The sequence below is a fragment of the Dendrobium catenatum genome, unplaced genomic scaffold (genome assembly GCF_001605985.2).
Source record: "Dendrobium catenatum unplaced genomic scaffold, ASM160598v2 fragScaff_scaffold_530, whole genome shotgun sequence".
NCBI lineage: Eukaryota > Viridiplantae > Streptophyta > Magnoliopsida > Asparagales > Orchidaceae > Dendrobium > Dendrobium catenatum.
This window is the reverse complement of record NW_021318992.1, coordinates 1-17,034: the sequence shown is the minus strand read 5'-3', so window position 1 is coordinate 17,034 and position 17,034 is coordinate 1.

The window sequence follows — 17,034 nt, the reverse complement described above, 5'->3', positions numbered from 1 at the left end:
TACCGAGCATGTACTGCTCAGTACCGAGCATGTACTGCTCAGTACCGAGCATAATTTTTAGAGGTGGACGCCTCTCAACCATGAGGCGAGGCACGCCTCAAGGCGCGCCTTAGTAAACTTGAGGCGGACGCCTCAAATCTTGAACTCGTTGCGTAGGCTTTGAGGCTTAAATGGACGAAATTGCGCTGAGGCGCGCCTCTTATTGCGCAATTTTGAACCATGGGTACGGTAATTTCACAAATGGATGTTTGAAGGATTTTGGTTTTTGGTTGACATGCTTATGCTAGCATTAGCGCAACATTGAGTCTTTGGCACTGTTTTTCTTGTATTTGGTTGGGTTGACCTTTTAGCTGTTTATTGAGGTCTCAATATTTAAGAGCACATTTAATACAAAGAGATTGATTTGACATACACATGTGCTTTTATTTCTTAATAAGATAATATGGATATTAATAAGATCTTAAATTGCCATTTAATGTGTAAACCCTACTAACTCTGATATAGGGACTGATTGGTTTCCCACAAATAGCATGTACTATAAAATAAACATGTGCGTTTATCAAAATTTTGCATTTGGTTTGGCGTATAGTAAACAAATAGTAAAAATGTAAAGCATTATGAAGTCATTCTGCGATGTATTCAGCGTGTATTTGGAACCCGCTAAAATCAAGTGAGTTCCAAATACACCGCTCTTCTGTGGCACGAAAAAGGAGCAGAACCCCCAACCACGCGTCTGGCTCCTGCAATGTTTTCCTTCTCTACGCGAAGCCATCTCATCAACCCTTTCGCTAAATCGAACGCCTGTTGACAATCTTTGTAGCCTGTATTGAGTGCCTGTCGACGATCTTTGCAGCCTGTAAGTGTCTCGCCTGCGACACTTCTTCCCTCCACTGCAGGTCACGACCTATGTATCTTTTCCCACGACACATTGGTCTCGTCGGCGACCTAGGTATCTTTTCTCCCCATTTCAGTTCACGTTTTATTCCAATTAGAAATTTTGCTTTGTTTTCTCCTTTTTTAACGTTCTAGGAAGAACATAATCTGCATTTTTTCCCATCTTATGATTTTTTGTTTGCCATTTTCTTTCTTCTCAATCTAAAAATGTCGAGCTCTGCCTAGATATTGGTGATTCAATTTTCTATCTCCAGGCATTTAAATAACTGATAATTGACTGATGCCTTGAGATCACATGTTTGAAAATATCTGATTAAAAAATTGATCATGTTATGGAATCCTTGTAAGAACATATGCACAGAGTTAGAAGAGATGGATAATGAATATTCTAACTACTTGTATGTTGATTGATTGAACATGCTTTAATTAGTTGTCACTTTGATTATTTTGGAATCTCATTTCATAAGTGATTCCGGAGGCATCACCGCAACAATTCGTTTTATCCTTCTTTTATTCTTTGATTGGAATTTAACCAAACTTTTCATTTATATTTTGGAAATTTAAGATTTTGTTTGGCTACAAGGAGCTGTTAAATCTTGCAAATTCAAATTTAATGAAATTACAATTGTTCTCTTTTTTCCCTCCGTCAACGTACTTAGGTGGTAAAAGATTACAATCATCTCCTAGATAAAACTAACATAAATTTAATATTGGTTTCTATAGAGATGGATGATTGATTGAAAGATCTGGAAGTACAATCATCTACTTTGAATGAGTATTAGAATGTTGCAGGTGTAGATCAAAGTCAAGATCATTCAACTGCGTATGTAGTGATAGCTACAACATTGAGCATTGTATTTACTTTACTGCGTGAGATAGGAAGGGAGAGAAAAAGGTTTAATCATGAGAAAAAGTTCTAATCCTCAGTAAATATATTTAGAAGATGAAGAGCCCTCAAGATTTATGAATGTTGGTGTAGATGCATCACAAGAAAGTAATTCAGTTGATGTAGAATTTATAGAAGATTCACTAGGAACGACATAAAGGCCATCATGTTCATATGCAAGAGGATGTGACACACAAAAAAAGTGAAGTGTCAGCCATTGATCGAACACTCCGTGAGCATATTGTTATGGTGGCTGATAGTTTTACTCAGGTAGCTAATTCTATCCAGAGTACATCAAGAGTTTCCCAGGAAAGAAAAATATTCTCTGAGCTGATGACTGAGATTTAAAGTATCCTTGGCATTTTCAAGGTAGAGATTGATGCGATAGATGGCGAAGAATCCTACAATGATACAATCATTCCTCTCAAAATCTATGAAATTGAAGGCTAAATGGATGTGTAATGAGCTAGGAAAATGATTTATGTTACGGAAAATGTTAGAACTTTGAGTTATAATAACTAGATTTTTTTGAGTTGGTTTGTATTACATATATAAACATTTTTAGTTTTCATGTCTTCAAATGTATTTTGGATTTATGAAACATGAGTGGTAATGTTGAGTATGTTTGTAGCAATATTAAATTTACTCTAGGTATATTGCTCATTTCAAGTACTTGGTTTCTATTTTCAAGTGTTCTAATATGTGAAAGTTTCTTATTATTCAAATAATAAATATCTTATGTTAAAACATTGAATAGTATTGTTGTCATTCCATTTCAATAGTATACTGCACTTGATACTGCATATCATATCAAACAACACAAAAGTATTCAAAATACTATGCTTTTACTTTACACTGCATATAGCTCACGAAACAAGAAAAATAGTTCCCCTGCATTTACTTTACAGGCAACCAAACAGCTTCAAAGTATTCTAAATACATTACATTTACTTTACACTACATTTTCTTTATATTGCATTTCTTTTTTATGCAACCAAACAGCCCCATAATTATTATAACAACATCAAGCCTTTATCCCACTACGTGGGGTCGGCTACATAAATCCTTTTTCTCTATTATGTCATATTAAAAATCAAATTCTTGTTTAAATCTAATAGAGAGATCATTTCTAATATTTTATAACCAAGCCTTTTTAGGTCTGCCTCTACCTTTCTTTACATAAGATAAATCTAATATCTCTACTTTCCTAACCGGGTCATCGGAAGGGCTCCATTTTATGTGACCAAATGATCTAAGGAGACTCTCTCTAATCTTATCTTCTATTGGAGCTATTCCAACCTTTTCACGTATATGTTCATTTCATATTATAAGGGTAAGGCCACTCATCCACTTGAGACATCTCTGCCACACTTAATTTAGTATTATGCTTCTCTTTTAATGGCCAATATTCGGCACCATAAAGCATTGTAGGGCTCACTACCATCTTATAGAATTTTCCCTTAAGTTTTGAGGGGTACTTTTTTATCACACAATAAGCCCGATGCATCCCTCCACTTCAACCATCCAACTTGAATTCTGCTGATAATATCCCCATCTATTTCACCATAATTTTGAACAATAGATCCAAGATATTTAAAACGTGTACTCTTATTAATGACTTGATCACCCAAAGTCACAATCCCCTCACTAGGTCTATTACTACTAAAATTATACTCCATATATTCCATTTTAGATCTACTCAAGCTAAAACCTTTAGACTCCAAGGTTGACCTTCATAATTCAAGTTTACCTTTAACTCCCTCTCTAATCTTATCAACAACAAGAATATCATCAGCAAAAAGCATACACTAAGGTACATCCTCTTGCAAATATCTAGTGAGAACATCCATAACTAAAGCAAAAAGATATGGGCTTAAGGCTGATCCTTGATGTAACCCAACTGAAATAGGGAAATACTTGGTCAAATCTCCTTGTGTTTGAACACAAGTAACAGCTCTTGCATACATATTTTTAATGATTTGAATATAAGCATTATTAACTCCTTTCTTTTCAAGAACTCGCCATATCACTTCTCTTGGAACTTTAGCGTATGCTTTTTTCTAAATCAATAAATATCATATGTAGATCCTCTTTAGTTTCTCTATATTTCTCCATCAAACCTCTCAATAAATGAATGGCTTCCACAGTCGACCTACCCGACATGAATCCAAAAATGATTTTGAGAAACATTAGTATCACGCCGCAACCTATGCTCCATAACTTGCTCCTATAGTTTTAAAGTATGACACATTAACTTAATTCATCAATAATTCGCACAATCTTATGCATCACCTTTATTCTTAAAAATATGAATTAACATACTCATTCTCCACTCATCTAGCTTTTTTTTAGTCTTCAAAATATCATTAAAAAGTTTAGTAAGCCAAGAAATTCCTTAATCTCCTAAGGATTTCCACACCTTTATTGGAATATCATCAGGTCCAACAGCTTTTCCACTCTTTATTTTCTTTACAGCCTCTCTAACTTCGGTTTTACTAATACGCCGATAAAAATAAACATCTTTATTTTCATTTAGGGTGCTAAGGTTACTAAAGTTAATCGCATTTTCACATTCTTCATTAAAAAATTTAGCAAAATATTTCATCCTCTTTTGTTGAATATCATCTTTTAAGAAAAATATTTTTTGATCTTCATCCTTAATACACTTCACTTGAGCTAAATCCTTACTACTATCTCTTTGTTTGACTAACTTATACATATATCTTTCTCCCTTAGTATTTAATCTATTATATAAATCACTAAAAGCTAAGGTCTTTGTATCGCATATTGCTTTCTTAGATTCCTTACGTGTCTCTTTATATCTTTCTTAATTATCAGAGTTTTTATAATTAAACTAATTGTAATAACAAATCTTCTTCTTTTTAATCTAATCTTGTATAATTGGATTCCACCACCAACTATTTTTACTATTAGGAGCTTTTCTCTTTGAAATTCCAAGCAGGTCTTTTGTAATATTCGTAATATCAATAGCCACTTTTTCCTATATAGCATTAACATCCTCATGCATATACAAAATCTTAAGATCTAAAATCTTTCTCTCAAAAATATTTTTCTTAATATTCTTTAAATATCTCCATCTAATCCTAGAATATCGTTTTATTATATTTTTTTATTTTTTGCCCATTTATCATAAAGTTCAAAACTAATAATCGATGTGGGTAAATAAATTTTCACTCAAAATAATTTTACAATCTTTCGAATCTAAACGATCTAATGTTCTTATAAAAAAATAGTCAATCTGAATTGTATTATATCATTTTTTATAAGTGATGAGATGTTCATTCTTTTTCTTAAATTAGGTATTAGCAATTAAAAAGTTATAAGCTAAAAAAAATTTAAACACCTTCATTTGTCGTTTCAAACCCATGACCACCATTAATGCTTTTAAAATCATCTACCTCTCTACCAACATATCCATTTAAACCTTCTCCAATAAAAACTATTTCTTCAAGATGTATCTTTTGTATTCATTCTTCTAAGTATTCTAAAAATTTAATTTTGAACTCATATCCAAATCTACTTGAGGCTTACACTTATAATATTAACAATCTTAGCATCAACAACAATCTTTGAAGCTATAATTATATCTCCAATTTTATTAATATTTATAACATTATCTTTCAAACTCTTATCTATAATCACACATACACCATTTCTAGTACGACTATTACCCGAATATCAATGTTTAAAATCTAAACTATTAATTTTCTTAGCCTTCTTTCCAACCCATTTAGTTTCCTGAATGTACAAAATATTTAACTTCCTATGAATCATAATATCTATTAATTCCATTAATTTTTGGATAAGGGAGCCTATATTCCAAGTTCCTATCAAGATGGTAATAACAAGATCTAGCTCCATATGTTAGAGTAAAATAAGTTAGAAGAGGCTTTATTTTGTGAAGTCAATGATAATGAAATGGAGATACGGTGATGTTTGCTTTAGTCAAATTTTGAAATAGAAGATAATACATGAGTGAAATATCAAATACGGTAAGGATGAAGATAACATAGATGATATTGCCATTTATAAGGGGAAATCACAAATGAAGTATTGAAATCATTAACATTTGGATAATCAATTTTGTTAGCTCCAGTATTTCCACTAAATTTAATCTTTGTGCTAAGATCCTAAACGATCCTCTTAAGTAAAATGATATTAATCATTATGAGTCTTAGTTAGACTATATATATATATATATATATGTGTATAGATAATATTATCTAAGGTTAAGGATGAGGAAATACATATGTTCTTTTCTAGGGATTGAATGAGTATCAATGGTGACAACTACAATACACTCATCGAAAGAGCCTACTTGTGAATTTGAGATAGATTATTGAGTTTGTTGGTTCAATCAATCATAATCTTGTTAAGAGAGAGAGAGAGAGAGGGGGCGAGTAATAGATCCAGAATTTTAACCCTAAGATAGAGTTGTCACATCCCATTTTAACCCCCGGCCCCTCAATCAAAGTAGAGTGTAATAGAGAAGGAGAATCTGAACAGACTTTCTTACTTACCCCCATACTGAAGATAAGAAAAAAAAAATAGTTTATTCAAACTATCCCAATTAACCAATCATATCACATCAAGATATTCAGAATAGGAAGTATATATAATATACCTCAAATAAACATCAAATAAAATACACATCTTATGAAACAGAGGTTTACTAAAACTTTTAAATTTTACTTACGTTCACAAAAGTTTTTATACAACTTACACTTGAACCTTTATGCACACCCAAAAAGTATGTACACAAAAAGAAAGATAGTCACCCCTCTTAATGCTCTATGCCCTTTCCTGCTATAGAACCACTGCAAATAAGCTAGAGCTCAATGAAATACAGAAGTAATTTATAAGAAAATAAATAATAACATTGTTAACAATTTATTCAAAATATTTCGCACTAAGAATAACATGGTTAGAACATTTTGGAAATGTCATACTAATCACAAAAAAAAGCATATCATTACTTTCCATTTTGCCAATTGTTCAATACCTTTAAATAAGTCATATGATGACTATAAGCTTTTGCACATTTTCAGCATTCCAATTTAAGGTCGGGTCCAGTTTCCCAACTTTTAGAATGGAAGTTGTTCTCTCATTCAGGGTTGAGTCCAATTTTCCCCAACTTCTAGAATTTAAGGTCGAGTCTTTCTCCTTTACTTGTGCGGGCTTTTTCCCATATATAACTTATTTCACTTTCTATATAGTCATCCTTTTTAGCCATAATGACATATGCTTGGATGACATAGTTGCACTTCAGCTGCATTTTAATGCTTCCCATTGGCTGTCTTGTAGCTGCTCTTTAGCTACCCTTTTGCTGCTCTTTGGCTGTCCCTTAGCTACCCTTTAGCTGCGCTTTTGCTGCTCTTTAGCTGCGCTTTTGTTGCATTTTTGCTGCCCTTTAGTTGTCCTTTTTGCTGTTGCGCTTTAACTGTCCTTTTACTGCCCTTTAGGTTCGCTTTAGTTGTCCTTTTGTTGCCTTTTTTATTCATTCATTTGTTTATGAATATTTATTCTTTTATGTTTACGAAATCATTAACATTGATAAAGATTACTTTCTGTATAAACAATTTCATAAATATTCGTCATGTTCATACAAAACAAACTAAGATAAACCAAAATACAAGCAGTCATAAGCATAATAAAGATGAAGTGCAATAATAGACCATTTATTAATTCTTATAACCTCATTTGGGTATCTCATCTCGCTAGGGATTTGTTCTCCTAGACTTTGTCTTCCTTTCGTCTTGTATACAAACTCAATTGCACTTTTTCTTATTCCATAAATTTTTTTTTCCTTCTAAGTCCTCTTTTTTAATGTTTTCTGCTACCACTTTAGCCTTAACCTATTTTTAACTACCATAAACAAACAAAAGTACTTTCCCTATTGTTTCTTGAATTTGCAACAACTAAAAGCAGTAGCCCTACTCAGATTAAACAGCAAATTGCAGTTAATTTCAACCAAATAAAGTTTTTAAACACTAACTAAAACATTTGCTTAATTTACCTTACCTTTAATTTGTTGAAAAAAAATTTATGGAATTCTTCCGATAGCATTCCACGGCTTGCAGCTCCTTCGCACACTAAGTCAGCTGATGGAAAATGGGAGAAGAATACAAATGTTGCATAATTGAGGGAAATTCCAATCCACTACATGATTAATGCCTTTTATTCAGATCACTTTATATTATAATCCCTAGTGTTTTTCTCACTACTGGTTTCCAAAAAATTTTCAGCCGTGGGATCTAATCCAACCAATGTATGATTTGGTTAGTGGAATGTAGAAGCTCTAGTTGAAATAAAGAACTATGACATATGTAACATTTATTTTTATATTAATTATGCATATACAATTGACTTCATAAGTAACATATACTTCAATTAATATATAAAGAAAATTTATACTTGTATTTACTTGAATATTTTGGGTATTATATTCCACCCCTCGTTTAGATTTCGTCCTCAAAATTCACTTCCTTAGTGGTCATCAAACAAATGAGAGAATCTCAGTTTAATGTCTTCCTCTCTTTCCCAGGTTGCTTCTTTTTCTGGTATGTATTTTCATTTCACTATAACATATGGAATATGTCAATTTTTGAGCTGTTTAGTATTAAAATCTAGTATCCTTCTGGTTTTTCAGTATATTTCAGGTTTTTCTGTAACTCAATTTCATCATGTGAAATTCTCTGAGGGGCATCTGTAATCCATTACCTTAGTAGTGATTCATGAAAAATATTATGTATATCTGACATGTCAACTGGAAGAGCAAGTCTATAAGCAACTTTTCTAATTATGTCAATGATCTCAAAAGGTCCTATGTATCAAGCATTCAATTTGCCTTCTTATCCAAATCTAGTTATACTTTTTACAGGCTCAACCTTAAAAAAGACAGTCACCCACTTCAAACTCTACTGCTCTGTGCTTGGGGTCATAATACTTTTGCTGGCGATCCTACGTTGCTTTTAATCTATCTCTGATTAATTTGATTTTTTTTTTGGTTGCTTCATCCACTAGCTCTGCACCCATTAGTTGTTTTCACCTACCTCCACCCAAGTTAAGGGAGTTCTGTACTTTTTATTATAAAGCGCTTCATATGGTGCCATTTGTATACTAGATTGGTACATATTATTGTAGGTGAATCTATTAAGGGTATGTGATATTCCCAGCTACCTCTGAAGTCCAAAATACATAATCTCAATAAATCTTCCAGTACTTGAATGGTTCTTTTAGGCTGACCATCAGTCTGAGGGTGAAAAACTGTATTGAAATATAGATTTGTGCCCAAACTTCCTTGAATGTTTTTCCACAGCTTAGAAGTAAATTGACCATCTCTATATGAGATAATAACTTTTGAAATGACATGTAATCTGACAATCTCTTTTACATACAAGCGTGCCAATTTGTCTATTGAATAGTTTGCTTAATAGGCAAAAAGTGAGCCGATTTTGTTAGTATATCAATAATCACCCAAATGCTATCATTGTCCCTGTCTAGATCTAAGAAATCCAATAACAAAATCCATTGCAATGTCTTCCCATTTTCACTCAGGGATAAATAATGATTGCAGTAAGCCACTAGGTCGCTGATGTTCCGCTTTCACAATTTGACATGCTTCATACTTAGCTGCATATTCTACAATGTCCCTCTTCATACCTGCCCACTAAAATATTAGTTTCAAGTATTTATACATCTTGGTACTGCCTGGATGAATTGTATAACCATAATGATGAGCTTCTTTCAAAATTTTCTTTTTTAAATCCAGATCGTTGGGTATCCACAACTGGAATTTGTGCCTAATGATTCCATCAACAACAACAGAAAGATCGAGTCTTTTCCCTGACTGGACCTACTCCATCAATTTTGAAAATTCACTACTAAGCTTTTGAGCTTCTTTGATACAATCTGTTAAAGTGGGCTTTATTATCATCTGATGCAAATATTCCGTATTTTTGAAATCCAGATCAATGGGTATCCACAACTGGAATTTGTGCCTAATGATTCCATCAACAACAACATAAAGATCGAATCTTTTTCCTGACTGGACCTGCTCCATCAATTTTGAAAATTCACTACTGCGCTTTTGAGCTTCTTTGATACGATCTGTTAGAGTGGGCTTTATTATCATCTGATGCAAATATTCTGCATTTTTTAAATCTCTAATCTCTAATTGCAGATTGTTCATTTCTTTAATCAGTTGAACCTCTTGAGTAATCATCCAGTTCATCATTCCTATAGACTTGCAACTCAAAATATCAGCTACAATATTAGCTTTTTCTAGACAATATTGAATATCCAAATCATAATATTTAATGCGTTCAAACTATCTTCTTTGTCGCAAGTTTAATTCTTTTTGTGAAAATATGTATTTTGGCTCTGATGATAAATGAAAATTTAACATCTTATCCCATACAAGTAATGCATTTAAATCTTCAAAGCAAATACTACTGCAGCTAACTCTAAATCATGAGTGGGATAATTTCTTTCATGGGGCTTCAACTGTCGAGATGCATAAGCAATCACCTTTCTGTTTTGCATTAGGACACATCCCAAACCTTTCAAAGATGCATCACTATAGATCTGAAATTCTTTTGTTCCTGAGGGAAGTGTTAATACTGGTGTTGTGGTCAGATACTCTTTTAATGCATGAAAACTTTTCTAACATTCAGTCGTCCATTCAAATTTGACCCTCTATAGTCAAAGTAGAGTGCAATAGAGAAGGAGAATTTGAACATACATTCTTCTTACTTACCCCCATACTGAAGATAAGAAAAAAAAAATAGTCTATTCAAACTATCCCAAAACAACCAATCATAACACATCAAGATATTTAGAATAGGAAGCATATATAATATACCTCAAATAAAATACACTTCTTATGAAACAAAGCTTTATTAAAACTTTTAAAATTTACTTACGTACACAAAAGTCTTTATACAGCTTACACTTAAATCTCTATGCACACTCAAAAAGTATGTACATCAAAAGAAAGATAGTCATCCCTCTTAATGCCCTATGAGTTTCTTCTCTTTTCATGTAGTACAACCAATGCCAATGAGTTAGAGCTCAATGAAATACACAAACAATGTATAAAAAAATAAATAATAACATTGTCAACAATTTATTCAAAATATAAGAATAACATTGTTAGAACAATTTGGAAATGCCATACTAATACAAAAACAACAAAAACAACATCAAGCCTTTTTCCCACTATGTGGGGTCGGCTACATGAATCCTTTTTTTCCATTGTGTTATATTAAAAGTAAAATTCTCGTTTAAATCAAAAGGTCATTTATAATATTTTCTAACCAAGTCTTTTTGGGTCTACCTCTACCTTTCTTAACATAGCTCAATTCTAATACATCTACTTTCCTAAATCCTAACCGGGTCATCGGAAGGCCGCCATTTTATGTGACCAAACCATCTAAGACGACTCTCTCTAATCTTACCTTCTACTGGAGCTACTCTAACCTTTTCACGTATATGCTCATTTCGTATCCTATCTCTAAGGGTAAAAGCTATTGATCCACTCATCCACCTAAGAATCCTTATCTTTGCCACACTTAACTTACTATTATGCTTCTCTTTTAATGACCAACATTCGGCACCATAAAGCATTGCAGGCCTCACCACCATCTTATAGAACTTTCCCTTAAGTTTGAGGGGTACTTTTTTTTCACACAAGCCTGTTGCATTCCTCCACTTCAACCATCCAACTTGAATTCTGCTGATAATATCCCCATCTATTTTACCATCACTCTGAATAATAGATCTAAGATATCTAAAATGTGTACTTTTATTAATAACTTGATCGCCCAAAGTCACAATCCCCTCACTAGGTCTATTACTACTAAAATTACACTCCATATATTCTGTTTTAGATCTACTCAAGAAAAAACCTTTACACTCTAAGATTGACCACCATAATTCAAGTTTACATTCAACTCTCTCTTTAGTCTTATCAACAAGAAGAATATCATTAGCAAAAAACATACACCAAGGTACATCCTCTTGTAAATGTTTAGTGAGAACATTCATTTTGCCAACTATTCAATACTTTTAAATAAGTTATATGGTGGCTATAAACTTTTGCACATTTTAAGCTTTACAATTCAAGATTGGGTCTAGCTTTCCAACTTTTAGAATGGAAGCCGTTCTCTTATTCAGGGTTTAGTCCAATTTTCCCCAACTTCTAAAATTGAGAGAGCGTGTAGGCTTACGTCATCGAGTTTTTCGCCGTTACTTGTGCGGGCTTATCCCTCATATATAACTTATTTCACTTTCAATATAGTCATCCATTTTAGCCACAGTGACATATGCTTGGATGACATAGTTGCATTTTAGCTGCCATTTTGCTACCCATTGACTTCCCTTTAGTTTCCCTTTAGCTGCACTTTAGCCACCCTTTTGCTGCCCTTTAACTGCTCTTTAGCTGTCTTTTAGCTGTGCTTTAGCTGCCCTTTTGCTGCCATTTAGCTGCACTTTTGCAGTGCTTTTGCTGCCATTTAGCTACATTTTAGCTGCCATTTTGTTGCCCTTTAGTTGCGTTTTAGCTGCCATTTTGCTACCCTTTTTGATGCTGCGTTTTAGCTTCCCTTTTGCTGTCCTTTAGCTACGCTTTTGCTGCTGCCCTTTAGCTATGTTTTAGCTGCCATTTTGTTGCCATTTTTATTCATTCATTAGTTTATGAATATTTATTATTTTTTTTTATGAAATTATTAATATTGATAAAGATTACTCCTTGTATAAATATTTTCATACATATTTGTCTATGTTCATACAAAATAAATTAAGATAAACTGAAATACAAGCAGTCATAAGCATAATAAAATGAAATGCAATAATAAAACATTTATTAATTCTTATAACCTCGTTTGGGTATCTCACCTTGCTAGGAATTTGTTCTCCTAGACTTTGTCTTTCTTTCCTCTTATATACAATCCCAATTGCACTCTTTCTCATTTCATAAATTCATTTTCCTTTCCTTCTAAGTCTTCTTCTTTAATGTTTTATGCTACCACGTCAGCCTTAACCTGTTTTTAACTACCATCAGCAAACAATAGTACTTCCCTTATTATTTTTTGAATTTGCAGCAATTAAAAGCAGTAACCCTTCTTAGATTAAACAATAAACTGCCCATGATTTTATCCAAATAAAGTTTTCAAACACTAACTAAAGCATTTGCCAAATTTACCTTACCTTTAATTTGCTGAAAAAAATTATGGAGTTCTTCCCATAGCATTTCGTGGCCTGCAGCTCCTTTGCACACTAAGCCAGTTGATGAAAAATGGGAGAAGATTACTAATGTTGCATAACTGAGGGAAATTTCAGCTCACTACAGGATTAATGCCTTTTATTCGGATCACTTTATATTATAATCCCTAGTGCTTTTCTCACTACAGGTTTGCAAAAAAATTTCAGCCGTGGGATCTAATCCAGCCAATGCATGGCTTAGTTAGTGGAGTGTAGAAGCTCTAGTGGAACTAAAGAACTGTGACATATGTAACAGTTATTCTTATACTAGTTATGCATATACAATTAACTTCATAAGTAACATATGCTTTAATTAATATATAAAAACAATTTATACTTGCCTTTACTTGAATATTTTGGGTATTATAATCCACCACTCCTTGTTTAAATTTCGTCCTCAAAATTTTAGTTTCTTAGTGGTTATCAAACAAATGAGGGTATATCAGTTTAATGTCTTCCTCTCTTTCCTAGGACATCAAAATGGGATGACAGGTTGGGTGAGTCGGAAGGCCTTGTTAGGATATCATATGTGGGCTCCAAAAATTTGAGCTTTTGGGCCTCCATCTCTCTGCGTTATATTCATGGAGAGTTTTAACGGATTAAATTCCAGGAGATTTTCAAAGCGAAAAATAGACACTACTTAGAGATTTCATCCTCTTAGCGAGGACTTAAAAATTTGAGTTCTAGTTTCATATAGGCGCAAACCCCTATAATTAATCACCCCTCCCAATAACAAGAGAAAACTTTCGATTAAGGCTAGTCGATGAAGGGATACATAATATCTAGAATTCAAAATTTATCACCTATCACTTAAAGCGGATGGTGGGAGAAATGATGATGAGCTTGATCAAGATCTCATGGTTCCGTCGTCTTATGTCATTATGGTCTCTAGTTTACTTAGTCAGAGGAGGTAGTCGAGCCGACTTGACCTAAGGATCCTTGTCGGCAGCCATGGGTTGCTTCATACAAGGGTATCTTGTGGACATGAGGTAAATGTTTGTCTAAGGGACGAATTCAAGTCGACCATAGCTAACAAATGGCTTTGTGCCCTATCAATTATACCATATAACTTATTACTTAATAGTAAGTTGTCATTGGGGAAAATACGAGCCTTTAGCTATGATCGTAATATAGTGGAGTTGTTCGACTAAGCCACTAGGTCAGAGGGTCACGATCATAATCGTTATCACATGGAGTCGTCCTGACCAAGCCACAGATCATTCGTGGAGCTGTCTGGCCAAACCACCAATTAGAGGACCAGTCATAACTATACCACGTAGAGATGTCTATCCAAGCTACGAGTTTTATGGAGCTATCTGGCCAAGCCATCGGTTAGAGGACAACTGTTATATCCTTGCATAAAATTATTTGATAATGAATTTGAGTGATATTATCAATTGGATATTTGCTCTTAATAAGCTAAAGTTATTCTGGACTTCATCACTGTCGCCAAATGGTTGTGGAGGGTAGATGTGTTTTGTTTTAATTTATTAGATAATTAAATTTCAATTTTAAATATTAATATTACTAATATATGAAGAGCTTTAGAATTTGGAAGATCTTTGAGAATTGACCATTCTGGTTAAACTTTATATTCAACATTGTCATCATCGGAATGTTTTGTTATTTGCGATGTAGAGAGCATAGTTTTTAATGATTTAGATAATATATTAAATACTAAGGTGGGATAAAGATATATGTATAAATTAGCCAAACAAAGAGATATGAGTAATAATGATTTAGTTCAAGTGAAGTGTATTAAGGATGAATATCAAAAAGTACTTTTCTTAGAAGATGATATTCAACAAATGTAGATGAGATATTTTGCTAAACGTTTTAATGAAGAATGAGAAAATATGGTTGACTTTAGTGACTTTAGCACCATAAATGAATAAAAAAAATATGTTTTTTATCAGCGTGTTAGTAAAATCGAAATTAGAGAGGCTTTAAAGAAAACGAAGTGTGGAGAAGCTGTTGGACTGATGATATTCCAATAGAGATGTGGTAAGGCTTAGGAGATGAGGGAATTTCTTGGCTTACTGAACTTTTTAATGCTATTTTAAAGACTAAAATGATGCCAGATGAGTGGACAATGAGTTTGTTAATTCTTATTTTTAAGAATAAAGGTGATGCATAGGAATGTATGAATTATAGAGGAATTAAGTTAATGTGTTATACTTTAAAACTATGGGAGCAAGTTATGGAGTGTAGGTTACGGTGTGCTACTAATGTTTCTGAAAATAAATTTGGATTCATGTCGGATAGGTCTACCATGGAAGCCATACATTTATTGAGAGGTTTGATGGAGAAATATAGAGAGAATAAGGAGGATCTATATATGATATTTATTGATTTAGAGAAAGCATATGATAAAGTTCTAAGAGAAGTGCTATGGAGAGTTCTTGAAAAGAAATGAGTTAATAATGCTTATATTCAAATCATTAAATATGTGTATGCAAGAGTTATTAATTGTGTTCAAACAAAAGATGGTTTGACCAAATATTTTCTTATTTCGGTTGGATTACATCAAGGATCAGCCTTAAGCCCATATCTTTTTGCTTTAGTCATGGATGTTCTCACTAGACATTTGCAAGAGGATATACTTTGGTGTATACTTTTTGCTGATGATATTCTTCTTGTTAATAGGACTAAAGATGGAGTTGAAGGTAAACTTGAATTATGGAAGTTAACCTTTGAGTCCAAAGGTTTTCGCTTGAGTAGATCTAAAACTGAATAAATGGAGTGTAATTTTAGTAGCAATAGACTTACTGAGGGATTGTGACTTTGGGCGATCAAGTCATTAATAAGAGTACACATTTTAGATATCTTGGATCTATTGTTCAGAGTGATGGTGAAATAGGTGGGATATTATCAGCAGAATTCAAGTTGGATTGTTGAAGTGGAGGAATACATCGGGCTGTTGTGCGATAAAAGTCCCCTCAAACTTAAGGGAAAATTCTTAAAATGGTGGGAGACCTGCAATACTTTATGGTGTCGAATGTTGGCCATTAAAAAGAGAATACTAAGTTAAGTGTTGTAAGAGATGACTGTGGGCTCCAAAATTCGGCCCGGCCTCCGCTCGCTTTTTCTTTTTATCCGGCGAGGGAGTTTTAACAAATAAGTTCCGAGGTAAATTTTGGAAGGCAGATGGGTTTGTAGATAAGACTATACTAGGCCAGGGAATTTCACCCTCATTTTTGTGAGGACTTTATAATCTGAGTTCTAGTTTCCTATAGGCGCAGAGCCCCTATAGTTATTAACCCCTCCCGATCACAAAGAGAGAACTTTCGATTAAGGCTAGTCGTCAATCAGATACGTAGAGATACGTGTTATCTGACATATAGTAGCAGCATAGATATTTGGATTTGAAAAGTTTGGATGTTAGGAAATTTGAAGGTTGAAAGATTTGATATTTAAAATTTAAATTCATTTTCACTTAAAGCGGATGGTGGGGGAATGGATTGATAGATTCCCGATCACAGATCCCTATGGTTCGTCATCCCGGGCCATCGTGGTCCCTGGTCTACTTAGTCAGGGAGGTAGTCGACCCAACCTGAACAGAAGGATCCTTGTCGGCAGCCATGGGTTGCCTTTCGTTCCAAGGGACCTTGTATGACCTGGGGTGGATATTTGGCCTAGGGGATAAATTTAAATCCACCTCTTAAAGCTAACAGAGGGGCTTTTTGTGCCCTATTGATTCTATCCTATTGATTCATATCTCTTGGATTTGTTGCCAATAAGGAACGTAACGGCACTGGCCATAACCGGTATTTCATGGTGCCATTTGGCGGCAAAACCACTCAGTTCAGAGGCCCGGGTCATAATCTGTTTATTCTCTGCGGTGCCATTTGGTGGCGAACCGCCGGTCAGAGGACACGCTACCACGTCCTTACTGGCAGGAGACTGTTTTGAAACGTATGGATCATTAGTGATATTTTTGAGCTAGGTATCCATTTTGGCTCTTTGTAGCT